The sequence below is a fragment of the Rutilus rutilus genome, assembly GCF_951802725.1.
Source record: "Rutilus rutilus genome assembly, chromosome: 25".
In the NCBI taxonomy this organism is placed as follows: domain Eukaryota; kingdom Metazoa; phylum Chordata; class Actinopteri; order Cypriniformes; family Leuciscidae; genus Rutilus; species Rutilus rutilus.
This window is the reverse complement of record NC_140229.1, coordinates 8,203,860-8,224,781: the sequence shown is the minus strand read 5'-3', so window position 1 is coordinate 8,224,781 and position 20,922 is coordinate 8,203,860. Positions and strand designations below refer to the sequence as shown.

Sequence of the window (20,922 nt, the reverse complement as noted above, 5' to 3'; positions counted from 1 at the left end):
GAATGTCCTCATGTGGCTCTGCTAACAGAGCGCTCTCTGTCCTCACCTCAAATCCCTTTTGGCCCAAATTTCTGACTGCACGCCAAGATCCACCTCTCACACTGAAGAACGACAGAGAACCCTGAGGAGCGGCTGAAGAAATCAGCTTCAGCATGAGACCAAACACGAGACACGTCCTTGTATCACTTTAGTCAAACGACAGACAGCTTATGCGTGACTTGTGTTTTCAAGCGCTGCTAGCGCCGATCACAACACCAACAGCTAATGGACCTGCCGCCAGACATTTTATGCAAACCTTTAACAACGTGTTCGATTTTCTCATCTGTTTAAAGGGGTCATGAATCGAAAAATCTAATTTTCCTTGATCTTTTGATATATAAAAAGTCTAGTACTATAAAAAAAAAATCCTAAAACTTCCTTGTTAGCTTTTATTGAAACCAAGCTTAGAAAACGACTCGTTTCGGATTTTGTCACATTATTATGACCACCTCTGCAGAAGATCACTGCCTCTTTAGCTCCGCCCACAGATTCGTGCATGTCATGTAGTAGTAAATATGAGACAAACACAGGATTACCAGAAACAAAACAATAGAGATGCCTCTGAGGAATCCAAGACGTTTTGAAGTGCCAAGTTGTGGAAAAACTCTCTTTGCATTGCCATCCTTGTGATCCCAACATTAAGAAAGCGTGGATGAACTTTATTTTTAACGAAGTTCCAGCTGAAAATGCCTAGCTGCGGGAGCTTGAGAGCGCTTCGGCAGCGCAGTGTTTTTTTGAGACGCTTTGCTTGCTATGATGCGGAATATCCGCAGTGTTTTTAGTATTAGTATCTCATTTCACAGATAGTTTGATTCTGTATTGTTTCTATATAAAATGTCGATACAGCGTAAAGTAAGCTCTGGCTCTTGTTTTTAAATTATTTTGTTCCGTTATTATGCTTCTTCTTGTTGTCGTCTGTTGACGTTGTACAAACAGGATGTGGCGGTTGGTCCGTGTGGTATTTGTCCCACCCCTCCTCAACTCTGATTGGACGGCTGGGTAATAAGTGACAGTGATGAGCACTGTGTTTTACCCAAAGTTAAAGATTCTTCAACTCTCGGCGACCAGCAAAAAACGCAGAGCGTTTCAGCGTGAAATAGACGCTCAGCGCCTCATTACGCTCCTGGCCGCTCCCATTTAAAACAAATGAAAAAATACGCTATAGCCACGGGAAAAAAAACGCTTTGGTGGACACACGGCCTAAGACACTGTTCGTTTGTTCGACTGCGAATTCGTTTTTAGACAAGACACAATTCGATGCAGGCTTTTCAGAGAGACTGAAAATAAAAGATGATGCTGTGCCATGGTGTAATAAAAAAAAAATACTATGGAAGTCAATGGCTAGCATCAACATTCTTCAAAATATCATCTTTTCTGTTCAACAGAAGAAAGAAACTCATACAGGGTTGGAACAACATGAGGGTGAGTAAATTATGACAGAATTTTCATTTTTGGGTGAACTATGATCCCTTACATGCATTGGATTATCGGATACGGAAGAAAGAAAGAAAAAAGAGAATACTGCTTTTTTTTCTTTTCTTTTTTCTAAGCCAATCACTGTAATCCTGAATAAAAGCTTCAGTGAGTGACATCTGTTTTGTCATCAGTAAGACATTACAACACGTTTCATTTGATTTAAAACACAACACTGCAAATGTTTACTTTTTAACTTTATCGTAAAGGATGAACTATGAATAGAACGACAGACAACAACTATGACAAACACTGTAAGCCATCCTTTGTCAACTATAACTAGTAACTCCAACTACTTACATTTTCTTTGCCACAACCAAGACTTATAAAGCATAGTTAATATGCAGAAATGTTTCACATTGTTGGCAAATGTTTCAACTATGTCAGAGATATTTTTTAATCATAGCAGTGGGCGTTTACAAAACAGTGTTCGAAAGAGAGGGTCAGAAACAGGATTGAAAATATCTTATTACTTCTAAATTAAGATGTTTTTTTTTAGATAACAATCTTGATAACAATATAAGCGGACCTCAGAGAACATTATGAAATTAAAAAAATAAATGCATTTTATGACCCCTTTAATTATTGAAAATGTGATTGTAATTGAATATTGAACCATGCTTCAGACAATACCACAAATCTCATTCAGGTTTCAAACAGATGCTTAATTTCAGGGTTGAGGCGGGACAGGAAAACAGCTCGTCTGGCTTTTAAAGGGGTAGTTTACTAAAAAAATTGTCATAATTTACTCACCTTCATGTCATTTCAAATGCATAAGACTTTCTTTCATCTGTGGAGCATAAAAGATGATGTTCAGCAGAATGTCTGAGCTGCTCTTTTCCATTCAGTTAAAGAGAAACAGGGGTTGTCAAGCTCCAAAAAGGACTAAAACAAATCCTCTTAAAAGCAGTATTATGCTATATTTCGAGTCTCCTAAAGCCACACGATAGCTTAGTGTGAGGAACAGACTGAAATGGAAGTCATTATTCAATAAAAACCTTACAAATTTTTGCTGGACAGTCAAGGTCATCATTCTCTTTTATTGCATGGAAGAGCAGCTCAGATCTTAGTGAGTAAATGATGACTGAATTGCCATTTTTAGGTGACTATCCCTTTAACACAAATGGCTGTGATATTTTACCATTTCTATCTACATGGTAGACGATATAATAAAAAACAACAAATGACAGATACGTCAAAGGTGCACCTTTGTCTATAAAAACTGATAATTTGTTTGGGATTGTTTCATTTAGATGATCCCAGATTAACTCTGCAAATGCATTTACAAACAGTTCAATTAATGCCAAAATGCATGTTTTTTTTTTTATGTGCTCGTCTGTTTTTGTAAACTTGAGAAGTGGGCATGATCTGAATGATGTGACATCTTTTAAATATTGCTGCTGCATGTGAATGTGTGTGTATGTGTGCACACGCGCACACAAATCTAGACAAAGCAAACAATCTATTACAATTCAAACATGAGAATTTTAAACATCCTCATTAATGACATACAACTCAGAAAAAAAATGACATATAAAGCCTATATATACTTTTCATTTTATATATATATATTACTATAAATATCTAAAAAATTATATTTTAAGTCCTAGAATTCTAGATAAAATTCCAACCTATTCCAAGTAATTCTAAATTATTAACTCTAATTTCTTTTTCATTACTATATAAATATTATTATTATTACTACTTTGCTGCGCAAGACTTAATCCTTCACAGCAATAAATAGAGTCAAAGCAATCCGTTCATCAGATCTACTCTCTATTCTTGAGTATAAAAAAAAAAAAAAAAGTTTACCAAAAAGAAAACCCAGGTAGTGCGATTTCAAACGAGACACATATATTCCAGGGTTCTGATTATCTATTTGTGTTCAGGACTGCGGGTTAAATCTGGGCTGGTGTTAATCCTGATGCTGCTCTTTGAGCAGGTGAACTCAGCCTAAGACTTTCCCACGGTCCTCCGGCAAATCCTCTGCCCTGAACCCTCGGTAGACCGCTGCCATCTGGCCCCTCTGTGTTCTCACTGGGAGGGCAGGCGTCAGCTGCACGGCCAAATTCTGCGTTCCACCACAACCCCCACAGAAAGACAAACAGCAAACCGTCCACACGCACCCGACATCCACCACCATCAAATACATTTGCCTGCCTTTCCGTACGGCACAATTAAATGCTTTAAAAATAGCATTATAGGGAAAAGACTCAACTCTTAAAAAGTACAAACATCAAAAATAGGCTTTTAAGGACAAAACTTTCTAAGTATTCAAATGAGCCGCATTGAAGTCAAATTACATAAATATGACCTCCATACAACAAAAGACCCCCCGACTTCACAATATAAACCTTGACCTTTGGCCCTTTCCACGGCGATCCATCATCACAACATGAGGCGCACCCCCACCCACCTCCGGATCACCCCAGACAGAAATCTCACTCCAAATATCTTACTCCAAAATAAGATTTTGATTTGCGATCATGTGACAAAACCCCTCCCTCAGTTTCTCGCGTCTCCTAAGCTGCCATGTGCTATCGTCTGACTACAGTCGGGAAGAAGAAGAAGAAAAAAAAAAAGCGCCTGGCTGATGAAGAGAGCGTCCCGGACCGGCCGCTCTTAAAATGCGTGACATTTCCATGGTGGGAGCATGAGAACAGATTCTCCACAATAGCGAGGTCTCCATGCCCGGCCAGTAACCATGGAAGCAGATGCTGTCGCTCTCCCCTGCCCCTTACCTCCCAGCGGCCACGGGCTGCTCCACACTCAAAAGAGGGTCCGCCTCAATTTCTCTTCATCCCGACCGAACTTGCGTGCTCTTCAAAGGGAGCTATTCAGCAGGTCACTGGTCTAGACTTGTTTGCACGGTCCACAGAGCAGCCTTGATGTAACCCTTGCTCTCCGCCTGCCGTGGAACTGCAGACTGCGGGGAACGCTGGGGACGTGGTTTTGAAAAGAAGCCCGTCCGATTTTGCCATTGTGCCTTTTCATTCATCGATCGAATGCGTATCGAACCTTCTGTCGGTGCATGTGTGAAACAGTTAGCTTAGCCAGCATTTTTTTTTTTCTTCTGGTCAGACTTGACTGCTCCTTTCTCATGTTTAATTTCATTTAATAATCAGATTTTTTTTCTACAGATTTAAGGTCTCTTTTTATCTCTTTTCCCCCCCCGAATGTATTAAAAAACATTTTTAATGAATATATATGTATATATATAGTTCTGCGGTACTACTATTCTTCTCCTCCACTTTAATGTTACAGTAAAGAGGAAATTAAGAAAGATAAAAGGCCACAAGAAAATAAAATGAGGTTAATGACAAAATAAAAATGTGAATTTAAACAGTCTAAATGAGTGATATTTTCAGGTGTATTCACCTTTAAAATGACTTTTTTTCTTCTTTTTTTTCTTAATTTCAACTGCATATTCATCCAAATCAATTTTACAAATGAATTTAAACTAATACGACATGAACTACTGATAAAATTAAGCAACACATTTTCTTACTAAATATGAAGAGTCTGTATTTGTGACCTTGGAGTTTTAAACGACTCCTTTGTCATCTTTCAAATGTTTTCTTCTGTGAAGGACGGCAGAGACGGACACACACACACACACACACACACACACACACACACACACACACACACACACACACACACACACGCTTAAAACATCCATAATTAATATAAAATACAGACCAGAAAAACAAGCAAATACTATTTAATTTTGTACATGTATTTTCTCTTTTTCCAGGATTTTATGCCTAAATCTAGAATTAAATTTCTATTTTCTAGAATTGCAAGAATTATATTTTAATTAACAATGACCCTAAACTGATCTTCACAAATGCTAATATTTTCAGCAGGAACAAATAAATAAACTTTCAATTATTTAAAAAAATATATATATTATTTAATAACATTAATCAATTATTCGAAGAAATGCCTAATATGTCATCAAATAATTTTTTAAGCTGTCTGGAAGATATTTTTGTAATAAATGTATAGGTTGCATTTCACTTTAAAGAATAAAAAAAAAGAAAAGCAGTCAGCAGTGAAACACATTTTTAAAGATCCATGTGTCTCCCTGTTCTTATTCAAATGATTTAGACACACAGAGATGAAGAGACTCGCTGTCCATCTGACACAGAGACGTGGAGGACGGACAAAACCACAGCAGAAAGTGAGCAAATTCAAAGGCAAAGGACGGAAAGAGATCAGCCAAGTGAGAAGACAATGTCATTGTTGTCAGGAAGCAGAAAATCAATGGCGTAAAAGCAGAAAGGAAAAAAAATGAGATCTGCCATAGGAAGAGACACACACTCCGAATAAAGAGCTGGGCAATTTTACCGCAGCTCTCGCAGATATAAAATGCGCTCTTTTACATCAAATATGCAGCTCGACGCTTCTGAAAGGTGATTTGTAAGATAATTATAATATGATATTATTAATAAGCATTTCAAACCTTTACATTTTCTATATGCATTCACCCAATTATTTGATACAGGTTTGCAGATATTGTTATAGCTATATAAGGCTACAAAAATATATGTTGTATGAATCATTTAAAAATACAAATAAATTGCATTTCAGACAGCTTACATTTAGCATGACAGTAGTTTATGTATAGTTCTGATAAGCCTATTTTAATACATTTGACTGTGTAGTGAAATACAACACTTTAATCTTATACTTTATGTATAAATAGCATTAACAACGATGATGCTGATTATTATTTTTAAGAGAAATTATAAATAGTATTTACAATTATAATATTAAATATGTTTTATGATTAAAGTTCAACAGCAAGAAAGTCTGTGTGCATATTTAAGTCAATTATAGGGAGGAAAAAAGAATATTTCTGCTTCAAATATATTACTGAATTGTATAAAAAAAAAAATATATATATACACAAATACAAAAAGGTTTTCTGTATACAGAAAAAGCCAATATATAACAAAACTGAATTTCCAATTCAATTTCAGCATAATTATTATTAATCATCTAATTCTCATAAAACGTTGCATACAGTAAATCTTAAAGGTGAAGCTTAAAATTTAACAAGCAAGATGTAAAGCTGAATTCTCCTGCTAGTTTGTGAGAAATAAATGTGGCGTTCAGGAAGACCACATGCAGAGATCCACCTGGGTGGGAAAGACAGCAGAAAACACGCCGGCAGCGCGGAGACGGAGAGTTTAATCTCTTCCAGAGAGACGCTGAACTCTCCGACATGACCACAACTAACCATTCAGGCATTATACATACCAGAAAACAACATTCTGGTAAGTCTGCAAAGAGCCTTACTGGTATTAATTGAATTGTGGAATGATGCTGGAAATTAAACGAAAGATTTGATGCGAATTAAAAACACAAATTTGCACCAGATGCCTTTCTTAAAATCAATTAGACCAAAATAATCCCCAGTCCGAATTCTGATCTACATCTTTATACGGGGCTGTCGTTCATCCATCACATCTGTGCCGTAACTGAATGACACCAGGACAGGACTGATTAAATGGTGCGGCTAGAGGAGGGACAGACTGTCAAAGAGAGACATTTAAAGGGCGCCGTAAACATGGAAAAACTATGGTTTTAATGTTAGTTCATAATTGTTGTTGTACTGCTGAAATGATTAACGCTGACAAATAATAAACAGCAGAGACGAGGGATAGTTGTCACAGTCTTCATTCCAGTAAATATTTCTCAGGTTAGATTTATTTTTGAAAGTCAAATTCAGAGTAGGCACAACCCTTAAAGCATAAACCTTTAAAACTATTTAAAATGTTTTATTTAAAACCATAAAAACAAACAAAAAAGGCTTTTTAACATTTAACACCATTATTGCCCGGAGGAAAAAAAAACACATAAAATATTAAATTATATTACAATAGTTAATAACAAATTAAGCAATTTTAAAGTATAAAACAATTAAGTTAATTACAAAATTAATTAATAATACAATATGACTGTTAAATGTTAATATTAAATGTAATGTTAAATACTTAAATAATATTCAAAGTTAATCAAAGTTAATCTTTTTTCTTTACAGAAATTGCAATTAATAAATAGCATAAAAATGCATTAGAAGAATCATTTCACATGAACACAAGAACCAGGTAACTGCTTTTAAAAGATGCTCATAGCATCCATAAGAACAAGTGAATGTACTGAATGTGTCTGTTTGGGCTGGAAAGGGGCAACACTGAGTGTCTCCTTCGCTTTATAAAAGCTTTCTTGTTTGACATTTGGAACCCCTCCCACCCCCTACAGGTCAAACACACACTCACCTGCTTTCAGACGCTAGACTCATTGTTCTTTAATGCATTGTAAAATGACCCTATTGTTAACTTAACGGAACACAATAGCTAATTAACAGCTTTATTGCCCATTACTGCCGTCAGGTTTCACAAGTGTTTTAACCATCAAGCATTTTCTAATTAAAAGATTTATTGCAAAATGACGTGCAAAAAACACTACAAAAAAAAAAAAAAACACACACATAGCCTATATGAGATTCTTCAATTGCCCTGACAGAAAAAATGCAAGCTGAGACGATTAAGCCCCAACATTCTCAGATCAGCTCAACAGGAACAAAAGAGCGGCTCTATCATTACGGCTATCACAAAGAGCTTTTAATTATGTGCAGACCAGTAAATGCTCGTCTGTAAGGCGGCGGGATGCTCGAGATCATGGAGTGTCTAAACACCCACATTTTAAGAACGAAGTAACGCTCCAGCACTGGTCTTTTCCTTGAGAAACACACACACACACACACACACACACACACACACACACACACACACACACACACACACACACACACACACACACACACACACACACACACACACACACAGCTTTGAACATGAGAATCTGCTGATGTTTTTTTGGCAACACTTTACAGTAAGATTTCATTTGTTAACATTAGTTAATACATTAACTAACAAACAATGAGCAATATATATTTATATAGCATTTATTAACCTTTCTTAATGCTTTAGAAGCATTGTTCATTCTTAGTTCACGTTAATAAATGAAACCTTATTAAGTGTTACCAATGTTTTTTTTTAGCTCGAATATCACACTGACACAACCCAGATATCCTCTGCCAAATGACACATATGATGTCATATGAAGGGAAATTCCAGTGGTTTCACTTGTCTATGTATGGGCTGTGTCAGAATATAACTGCAGAATGCTCAGATGCATCTCTACAGCCGGGGAAAAATGAGTTAGGTGTTTGGGGTCACCTGCAGTCCCGACCTACAGATCCATATCTGGTTCGGCCTTTGGCAACGCCAACGAGAAACAATAAGCAGTCTGTTCATCGCTGGGAAAGGACATACTTTTCAAAACATTTCAAATGCTTCTTAACCGATATTTTTCAAGCCCAACGAGTTCAATGGTTGAAATTAAAAGTGACTTATTTAACCCATTATAGCACCTTACATATTGCATCATAAAATACTGTATATCAGTATTGTTATTTTGCTAAAAAAAATATTAAGGTTAATGTTAAAATAAAGTGGGTTTTGAAAAAAATGTGTCTTCTAATCATCAGTACTGTTGGTTGAGATTAAAAAAATATAAAATATAATAAAATCAATTCAGATGATTTAAAAATGTAAGAAATGCACAAAAGCTTCTAAAGAGACCTGAGGCACTAAACTTCACAAGTTCAACAGTCAGGAAGCAACTAATAGTGATAATGAGAACCATTAGAAGGGAAAAAACGTCTACGAATTGTGTGTGTGTGTGTGTGTGTGTGTGTGTGTGTGTGGGGGGGGGGGGGGTATCTCTGATTAACACATAATCAGGAAGTGTAATGTGATGTAGCAGACCAGAGCCAATCAGGGGAAGATTTTAAACAGGACAAATGTTGTTCACAATAGCCTGAGGGACATTTATCTAGAACACTTTTTGTGTTCAGAAACAGGAGAAACGGCCAATGAGATTAGATTTGTTTCTTCTGTACCAGATGTGTTTGGAACTGATAAAATAAACAGAATATTATAACAATTGAACACAATGACTGAAAAGTGACCCCCAAAACATCCATTTACATACGATTTTATTTGTAACTAATTTTTTATAGCTATTTATTAATCTTTTTTTTTTACAATGTATTTTATTTTACAACTTTTATTGTAAAATATAAAATTAAATGATTTATAAAATATATATATATATTTTTTATAAAATACATTATTTATTCATTCAATTAATTTAAAAACTGATCATACACATTTTTTTATTTTATAATAGTCCCACTGTCAATCAGTCGATAAAATGATATAATTAAAAAAATATTATTTTATAAAGTATAACATTTTTGAAATTTAAAAAAATATTTTTATTAAAATAAAAAGTATATAGTATAAAATCTTTTATTGTTTTATTTTAAATTACCACTGTCAGTCAGCATAAGGGATCAGTTCAAAACAAGCATCCAATTAATTAAGACAAAAAGAGGAGGGAAATCAGAGGGAAAAAACCCCCTGATCAGATCCCACAAAACTTGAAAAAGTGAAACAAACAATATATTAAGAGACAACAATTGTGGTTTCTTAGACAATGCTGAGCTGTATGTGTGTGAGGGAGAGAAAGAGAGAATGTGTGTGTGTGTGTGTTTGTGTGTGTGTGTGTCCCGGGAATCTGAACGGGTCGGGGTAGTTGGTGTCTCCGGGCAGTGAAGAGGTCAGGACAAACACAAGCTGCTATTCATGGACAAATCAAGTTTATGTGAGAATCCCCCCCCCCTCTCTCAGCCCTCATTAACATCTGAATGCTTCATAACATCAGCGCCTGAAAGTGCAAGATCCTGTCAGAGTGGAAGTCAACAGAGGGACCGAGAGTAAAAAAAAAAAACCTTTGCCTCGTCTCTTCATATAGAATAGACCCCCAGAACCCCCACTCTCTTAAACAACACCTCCGCCATATGTAAGCCAGCCACACACGGGTCAACCCCAATGTCAAGCAGAGCAGCTTGTCAACCCATACACATATGCACACACACGTGTGCACACATGATCACACGCATGTGCAAACACACACACACACGATTAATATTCCGCCCAGGCTGTACCATCACAGATCTGGTGGGCTCGTCCGGCTTACACGAAACACACCTCATTTCCTGTGACGCCATGTCTACGCTCACAGACCCGGAAACACAGGGATGTAGAGATAAAAAAACAAAAAACAGACACAGCCTCTGCTCTTTAAGGTGGACCCATGGAGTTGAGGTCATCCAGAGCAGGACGGGGACAGAATGGAGCAGGATACTGAGAGGAAAGAGACGGGACGCGTCCACATTAAACAGAGATGACAAGCTGCCTGAATGCCATTAGAGTGAGGATCAAGCAACGATAGCAAGAAATTAGTGTTTAAGCGGATCCCTTTAAAAATAGGTCTACAAATTCTGCCATCTCATTTTTATTCAAACATTTAGAAATTATATGTTTTATATAAAACAATATGACAATTTAACAATTTTAAGATATCTCCACATTTATATGTGTAGCTCCTTTATGTGTTCTGTGTTTTGATTTAGTTTTATTAAGTTTTGATTAACAGTTCTATTTTATAAATCTGTGACACATTCATATAAATAAGCATATTTATTAACTCTTTTAACCAAACATTCTCTTTGCCTCCAATTCATTTTTTTTTTGATTCCCTCAATAAAAGTGCAAAGATACAAATTTATTACTCTATACAATGATAAGGAAAAATACCAACAACAAAAAACATTTAATATAGGCTATACAGAGGAAGAATTTAGGTAAATTCAGGCACTTTTTGAAATTGAGATCAAAAGTGACCTGATTTACCTGACCTGTGTGTGTGTGTGTGTGTGTGTGTGGTAAGGAATAACTGACTTTAACTATTATTAAATACTACAATAGTCATCCCATTCAGTTTTTGCTCAGCTTCTAAAATGATGCTTATTAAATTAGATATTACAAGAAATTAAGTAAATTTACCAGATTTGCATCTTTTTGTGCTATTTTTAATTAATACTAACAGTTTGGAGAAAATAAAGGGTGAAGTGATATGCAACTTTAACATATTTAACAAATCTGGAACTACATTAAAAAAAGGGGGGGGGGGGGGGGAAGAAAAATCTACAACGTTGCAATAGATCTCAAACAAACAGAATTAAGAATTTAACAATGACACCAAATAAAACTATATTCACATTTTTCTTTTTTTTTAGAGCTTTAAACATGTAACAAACAACAGTGGAATAATTCTGTTCAGAATGTTTAGAATTATTCCATTTAAATCATAATGCTGAATGTAACCAGCAGACCAAAGTAATCAGCGCGAGATACAATCAAGATTTCCGAAACTCAAAGCACGTCTAATTGAATCATAGTAAAAGTTCCCAAAGGCAGCTCTTGCGGTCTAGGGACATTAATAACATTTGTGGATTGAACCAAAGATGCCATTCCAACAGAAAAGAGGCCTGAGATTACACAAAATAACAACATGACTCAAACCTCTGCTTTCCAAAAAGCCCAGACTTATACAACTGACACTCCAGACAGAGCCAATATGGACCCGAGCTCAAATATACCCTGACCACCATTAAGGTCTGATCTTATTACAGCGTGGTCTGGGGATTTGGACCGACTCCCCCCCCCCCCCCCCCCCCCCCCCCCCCACACACAACACCAGGGCACAGAGTTCACCGCGCTCGGCTGCTGGCAGACGGCTCTGGTTCATACTTCTGAATCCCTCAGCTGTGTTACGCTCGCCCTCTGCTCCGTCGGACCCCTCAAGAGCTTTCCGTCTCACGAGCGCACGCATATGTTTGTCTCTCCGGCCGGCCGTTAGTGAAACCAATCACAGAGGCTGTAAACAGAGACCCAACCCCACTCCCTGAAGACCGGTCCCGGCCCAGATCGGGTTCCCACTCACAGAGAAAGCCTTAGTGTATCGTCCTAGCGGAGAGGTTTTTCATCTGTAGAGGAATCAAATTCTGCTCAGTTGAGCTTCAAATATAAAGCCAGAGAATCATTAGAGAGAAAATGTTCAATTGGCACATTCACCGAATCATTGTCATTTAAAATGAATAAAAGGACCATTAGGGCTGCACAATTAATAAAACTAAATAATTAGGATTAAGATTACAGATGGCACAATGAACGATCACGAAAAGTAACAATTATATCTGTTTATGTGCTGTTACATAAAAATACTCCATTGCAGCAGTTGAGCATTGCAACCAAATCACAGACATGTCTTGCGATGTAGACAATTTAACCTCCATTGTCAAATAATTTAGTAACACTTTACAGTAAGTTTTCAGTTGTTAACATTAGTTAACTACATTAATTACCATGGACTAAGAGTGAGCAATACTTCTACAGCATTTATTAATCTTAGTTAATGTTCATTTCAACATTTACCAATACATTACTTAAAATCAAAAGTCGCATTTATTAACATTAGTTGATGCACTGTGAACTAACATGAACAAACAATGATCAGCTGTATTTTTATTAACTAATGTTAAGATGAATAAATACCGTAACAAATGCATTGCTCAATTAATGTTAGTTAATACATTAATGTTAACAAATGAGGCCTTATTGTAAAGTGTTACCAAACATTCTACTCTATTAATCAATTATAATAATCAAAATTAATGATAGAGATAATTATCAACATCATTTTTAATCATAATTGTGCAGCTCTAAGTAACATAATTAACTTGCTATTTATTATAATATAATATAAATATTTAACTAATTGACATTGTGTCATTAAGCCAGTTAAGTTGTGCCTTTTTTGGTAAAACACCTGCACTTTAGAAATTGTGTGTGTGTGTGTGTGTGTGTGTGTGTGTGTGTGTGTGTGTGTGTGTGTGTGTGTTTGGGGGGGGGATCTTGAGACGTCAGGGTGAAAAAAAATCCGAAAGAGAGAAGGAGAGAGCTTGGTTAGCAGAGCGATGGCCTCATTTTCAACCTCCATCTATTCATTCCCTGCATTTCAATTATTTTAGATGTGTAATCCTTTCACTCTCAATAGCAAATGTAATCGTCCCCATGGCCACCGCACCAGACCGGTCAATATAAACCTAGACGACTCATTACTTCACAGGCTGCTGTCTACAGATGCTGGAGTCTTCATGAGCATAATAGCAACACAAGCCCCTGCCGCTATTGAGTTTCCACTTCCCAGATCTCCCTTTATTGCCTCTAAACCTGCCTCTCAAGGGCGCTTTAGTCCAACACATACACACACACACACACACACACACACACACACACACACACACACACACACACACACACACACGTCACACACTTTGGCAATGCATACGTCCCTGTGTCTGCCCTAGAAAGTGAGGATCCTTTTGTACTTTGAGGAATTCTCTTTTTCCCCTCAAAAATGCAAATCAAAAATATACTTGACATTTGAAAAATGTAAAAAATAATAATGCTCATTATGCTCATTTTCATAAAACTCGACGGAAGTCAGTTTTGTAGCTAGAAAAGGTAATAAAGACAGTCCAAGAACTAAACACAATATAGTTACAGAAAGAACCACTCAAACATTCATAAACACTTGTAAAAAAGTGTTTTAATAAACAAATAAATAAATGTAGGAGACTGATTGCTTGTGAAACCTACAGCAGCTTTGTATTTGAAAATGAATCGCATGAAAACATGAATCACACTTCACTAGAAAATCAAAGGATAATAAATCATATTTTGTTTTGTGACATTAAATTAATGTCAAACAGGCAAATTTTACAGCTACTGTACATTCCAATTATTGTAATGCTTCCAGGCATTATACATCTTTTTTTAATTCCAATCATACTGGTTCTAATTATAGTCATTTTTTACTTTCTTGCAAAATTATTATTATTATTTTTTTATATATTGAGCATTACAATAAAAACTACCATGATCCATAAATATTTTGCAATTTAATTATGGCATTATTGTTTTCACATAAGATTATTATCATGATCATTTTTTATTTATTTTTCATTACAGTAAAAGGGGGTTAAATGTGCTTAACCCTTTGTGAAAATAATGTCTAAAAACATAATTTCTAAAAATTTACTTAAATATATATAAATTAATTTCTTTTAACTGTATTTTTAATTTTGTGGAGAATTATGTCCCAAACACATTCTTGGCAGGTTTCTTGAGTATCAATCTAGACTTGATGACACGACAAGTCAAACTAGTGATCTTCTAATTGCATGCAAACAAAAGGAGAGTTTAACCCCTCACTGAGCTGCCCAGGACAGCCTTTGTCTCACACTAAATATGTGTGTTTGCCTTTTGTGCCTGAAATAGTCCCCTCTCTTCAGACAGCAGTCAAAAGCCCTTGATGAAGAGTAGCTCTCAATGCAGTCCCACCCCGTCCCTTTAGGACATCAGAAAGGCAAGAATGGAAGACTGCTGGACATTTAGCAAGTAAACAAGGACGAAACAAGGCAGCCGTAAAAGCAAGGAGATGCATTTCACCTCTAGAGCCCTGTCACCATGCAGCTGCCAGTGAGTAGGAAGTGATGTCACATGAACTAGGGGACTGTAGTGAGCATTAACCAAACACAAATGTTTCTTTTGTTCTGTAAAACATGCACACACTCTGAAAGGTCACTAACAATATCAGTAAAAGGTTCAAATAACAACCATCACACCTGCACAAACAGTTTGTCTTTGTAGAATTTGTGGAAACAGATAAAAATGCATGTGAAATTTAACACAGACATAGTAGCCCTCCACTGCTTTTCACAATAGATTTGTCATATTGTCAAACCTGCATTTTTTTGTGTGGAAAATATCTCCCTGAAACAAAAACGAATAGTAACAAAGAATAGAAATACAATAAAATATCTTTATTATAAAAGTTTTCTAGATAGCATACTAAAGTAAAATATTGCCTTTCAATGTTGAAACAAGTTACCTGTTAAAAAGGAAGCTGAAGAGAGAGAGAGAGAGAGAGAAAACATTTCCAAAAGGCTTTTTGAAAGATTCTGACATTTTTCAGATTATTATTTTTTTTTTTCTTATTGTTCAGTCTTACAATCATCATAAATCCTCCTGGACAAGGTATATAAACCTTTAAATGTAGAAAAAACCTGGTCTGCATTTTTTATAGAAGATTGAGTTAAATTAAATTTGACTAGAATAGGGAACTTTCAGGCTGTCTGCTGGGGATTTCGGGGCTTTTTTTGGTCCTCTTTCAGAGCGATCTGGCCCATTCAATGGTTCTGAATGAGAAACGGATCAGTGCAAACACACACAGTCTCCAGTTCAGACATGACATCATCTCTTTTATGGCTCTCCAGGACACAAATTATGTGTGTGTGTGTGTGTGTGTGTGTGAGAGAGAGTGAGAGAGAGAGAGAGTTGAGTGTGTGAGAGAGTGTGAGAGAGAGAGTGAGTGTGTGTGTGTGAGAGAGAGAGAGAGAGAGAGAGAGAGAGAGTGAGAGAGAGAGAGAGAGAGAGAGAGAGAAAGCTTCTTAGTGCCATTTCTCGATACTGTAGTCAAACTAATAATTTGTGGAGTGTCAGAATCCGGCTAAACTAATGAACTAAAGCCTAAAGGAATGCGAGAAAGATTTATGGTTTAAACACAATGTCTGTAACACTTGAAATCGTGAAAACATAAATAAAGAATTATTTTTAAGTTAAACCAAAAAATGCTGGATAAAAATGTATCATTATAATATTAATTTACACATCATAATATTTCAAACGTAACAAAACTGTTATAAATAAATAATGAATATTATCTAATCCTATTAAATGCATAATAAATGGATGCTTGAATAGATTTTTTTTTTTTTTTTTACCTGGAAAGTCTGCCTAAAATTACTTTTATTTAATTAAAATAAAATGATTACTCATTTGAATATGATAATAATCCACACATTATAGAAAAAAATGTGATGAAAACTAAAGAACTATTTGAAAAAAATAATAAGCAGAAAGTTAATCTGAAGACAGCGGAGTTTCTATCCACAAGTTGTCCAGAAAGTTTTTCAACTACACAATCCAGACCCATCTAGTTATGATCTTTATAACAAGAGCTTCTGAGGAAACCAAATACCTAGAAAAAACATGTCTCAGGCCCCGAATCCTGATCACCAGAACTGTCTGACCACATAGCACCTGGAAACTCACAGCCCATAAAGCTCTGTGGCAAACTGCGGTTTTCACTCTACTCCCGGAAAATGACAGTGTGACAAATTTATAGCCTGCGAGGCAGTTAAACACATTCGGCACTCAGCGTTCTGCCTGTCAACCGAGAGCAAGTACGCATCCACCTTTTAGTCCGTTAGAACCGCAGCAGAGCGATTGGAACACACACACACACACACACACACACACACACACACACAGAATAACAGTGTTCCTTTCCTCCCTGTCAAAATCACTAAGTTAAGAGCAGCACTGCTCATTAAGGGCTGAATCAATGCTCTCTCTAACCAGCGTAGACCAGAAAAAAAACGTGTGGACAAAAGACTAAAAACAAAAGCTAAACAAATGGAGATTGTTTCTACAGTCCAATTTAAGAATGAAATTAAAGTCATAACAAATCTTGTGGAAACTGGTTAATTCATGAGACAAGGACCGCAATCCTTTAAAGTACAGTAAGAAGAGTTCAAGTTCATAGTGGTACAGTATAAAACTGCAAAAGTAGTGACTGTTTCCAAACATACGGAAGCCCACAGAGGTCATGCACTTTTTCTCAGTCAAAAGTCATCTTTTAGCAGAAAAAAACTGAAAGCAATAATGGCACTATATACTGTAACGGATCTACCAATATCAAATAGCTGTCATCCTGCCTATATGCAACTATAGATATAGATATAAAGGAAGCTGATATTAAATATTACTATGGGGAAAACTGAGATTTCCTAGGATGTGACATGCTATATATTCCTAAATTTTCTGAATTATTTTGCATGGAGCTTTAATTATGTCATATTAAATGAGACTTTCTATTCTTCATTGTTATAAAATTTAACCTAAAATATTGCTAAAAAAAATAATGTGGTAACTATATATGAAAATATGGTAACTAATGCAATATAGAACGAGAAAGACAGAGAGAGAAGCCTAGAAGTTAGGCCCAATAGAAATAGGTTTTCCTCTGTAATAAACCTAAAATTAGATGGAACATTTGTCTAAACTGAGGACTGGAGAGGAGAGGAGATCAGAGACGAGATATCTGTTTTTTAAAAGCCAGGCCATCAACTTGATGTGCCCTGAAGAAACTTTAATATAGAACAGCAAAGAGCCAAAAATAAACCATCTGCCACAAAGACTTCAGAAGGCCTCATTAAGAAGGTGTGCAGATCTGTTACTTCAGAGGATAGTGACCTACATACCTAAAATAGAGAACTAGATTCAGTGGTGGCCCCTCGCTCTCTCTCTGTGCTAAGTTGACAACTAAACTGCAGTATCCCACCTTACACACACACACACACAAATGGCCTGCAAACCGTAAGCAGCAACACAACCCATGCTAAGCTAAAACTACTCGACTCCTTTGCCATTTTGTCCTCCTGCTTTTTTCTTTTTGTGCATTCCCTCTTTTCCATGCCTCTGGCCGTGCTTTGAAACAGCACTCTAGAAGAGAAAGCCGTACGATAATGCCTGTCCAAACATCTCATTCCTGTGACACAAGGTCGTCTAAGTGGGCAACAGAAAAAGGTGAACAGAGGCTTTTCTTAAAGAAAAGGACATTTTCCAAGACTCCGGCTTTGGAAGAACAGGTGCCACAGCATCAGACAGACAGGTTGTATAAAAAACTAAATAATGTGAATACATGTAACCACCAGGTTTCAGATTGATAAGAACCAAACAAAAGATACTTTGTGACAAAAAAAATTTTGTGACTAAAATTACTGTACACTGAGAAATACCTCAAATAATAAAGCAGACATTCATTAGTACAAATATGTATTTTAGGCCTATATTACAACATAAAGCACATTTGATCTATTGCCAAAGTTCCTGAATAAATTACCAAGCAAGTAAATTTTTTTCGCTTGAATTGCCCATTTCAGCTAAATATTGTCCATTAATTTAGCCTGTTAATGAAATCGCTGCTTAGAAAGGTAAACAAAAGGGCCTCTATATATTATATATATGTATATATATACATTTCTTTAAGATTAATGCACTCCCTGAAAAATATTCTGTCAAAAAATGAATGAACAAGTTCAGCGATGTCCTTAAATACTGTGTGAGAGCATCACAGATTCAAAACCCGGCAGCCATAAGTATGTAACAGTGCGAGCGGCTCTCCGTACAGTCCTTCCAACAGTTTACGCAAAAGTTTCTCACTCTCTGCCAAGTTCAAAGCATGCCGTCGAGTCCCATAACTTCCATAAGCAATACTAGAGGATTTACAAACATTCATAAACGGTCTTTATCAGATCGTAGTCCGTATTTGGTATGTACGTACACACACACACAGCACCGATGCCTCCGGCCGTGACCCTTTAGCCCAGCTGCAATTCAAAAGCACAAAGCTCCCTTTTCACGAAAACCTGCAGCTCAATGCGAGTGATAAACTGCCCGAGTTGTTTCTCACAGGAAACTGAGTTCTTGACGGTTCAGAGAGGCAAAGAGAAGCCAAACAAAACAGCACAAAAAAGAACATCAAGGACTGTACGATCCTTTGTGTCCATGCAACTTTAGCAAAAAAAAAAAAAAAAAAAAAAAAACAGCATAGTACTCACAAGGAAAGAATCCTACTTGTTCTGGTCCATTTCGTGTTTCGCCGCCACCATAAAAATCTCCCTCCTAGCCGGAGCACCGGAGACTGTCGAACCAACCCGAGGGCCCCCGGGAAAACAGCCCCGGCGCTGGCTGCCTCTCGCTGCCTGTCAGGCTAGGAAACCGGCTTCTGTGTGGGGAGCAGCTGTTCCCCTCCACCTCCTCCTCCTCCCAACCGCAGCAGTTCTGTACAACCACACAAAAGCGGACGGAACGCGGATGCCTCCTCCCAGCAATCGCACAAGCGCAGATGAGCGGGGCTGAAAGGCTGGTGGTCAGAGAGGCAGGTATTTAGTTCGCACCGTTTTCTAGTTTGTGGACTCGCTTGCTTTTTCAAGAGTGGGAGGGGACAAGCTGAAAGATTATGGGCGAGGAAACGGCACATAATCCCTAACGGCAGAAACTTCCTACTCGCTGGTAATAAGCAGGACATCCCCCGTCCGAGGGAGCAGGAATGCGAGGCCCACTTTCAAAGAGGCCCAGTTACAAACAGGGCACAAAGTCACTTCAGCGTGACCTGGGGGTCAGACACGGCAAGTGTGTGTAAGAGAGCCTGTGTGTGTGTGTGTTTAAGCAGACATAACCACTAAACAGACGTGTGTCTAGAGTAAGTACAGCACTGCTGAAAGCAGAGAAGAGAGACAGACATTCATTTGCCATTTTTAAACTATTAATTATTATATATATTAACCTTCCTGAAACATTTGAAAATATATGAATTTTCTTTACTCTTCTTGAAAAAACCCTTTTATGTGAAAATTGCTCATCTAAACTATCAAAATCAACTTGCGCTGCCTCTGAAATGACTTTTCTTTTCAACTGACATCATAAAAGCCCACTTGTTTTTGTACTCCACTGCTTTAACCACCCGTCAGAATACCATATTAACATACTACTCCCACTATCACTCACCACGTTTGCGAAAATGAGCAGTTTACAACACGGAACATTGTGCACTTGACAGCAACGACTTTCATTTCCAATGTGACAGATGAACTGCAAGTAATATCAGCTGTGATTTTAAACTCATTCTTGGCATTATTTTATTAACAGACTGTATTAAAAATGCAGAATGACCATTTTTATTTGCAAAATGAAAACTTGCCACATGCCGAAAACAAACATGCGATTTACATTTGCGTTCAGCAGACGTTTTTATCCAAACCGACTCGCATTGCATTCAAGGTGTGCATTTCAACAGTTGCAGTTCTGGGTATCAAACCCATAACCTTGATGTTGCTAGCACCATACTCTACTGTTTGAGCAACAGGAACACTCTACACAGCAACTAGATGAGGTCACGCGATTACATTTTACTGTCTCACTGTTTGAAAAATATATAGAGGAATACTGTTTAATGTTTCATTTACTATTTAAACAATTTTTGTAGGCAGCATGTAGTATATAGTGTGCAGCATTCAGTATGCTAGCATTCTGTTCTGAACAGAGCCACATAGCTTTTCACAATCCCATACATTTTACAATGGATAAAAGTTCTGCGCACACATTCTAGCTTCAAGTTTCACTTGAAAATACGACACATTACAGAATTAAGATGTTAACTATGAGGAAATGTGTTCAGTGTTTTAGTCACCTTCTCCAGAAGCTCTTAAACTCCAGATATCAGCTGCTGTTCTGG

General features: G+C 36.9%; 1 long non-coding RNA gene across 2 annotated transcripts in view; it reads right to left on the bottom strand.

The window, feature by feature from the left end:
* LOC311285310 overlaps window positions 1-19,586 on the bottom strand; it is a 47,852-nt gene extending 28,266 nt beyond the window's left edge. Inside the window, exon 1 of one of the 2 annotated variants that reach the window (XR_014626335.1) lies at window positions 19,247-19,586. This is a non-coding gene — a long non-coding RNA (uncharacterized lncRNA). The remainder of the gene's footprint in view (window positions 1-19,246) is intronic. The other variant, XR_014626336.1, reaches the window with a different exon arrangement.
* Window positions 19,587-20,922: the final 1,336 nt, after the last annotated feature.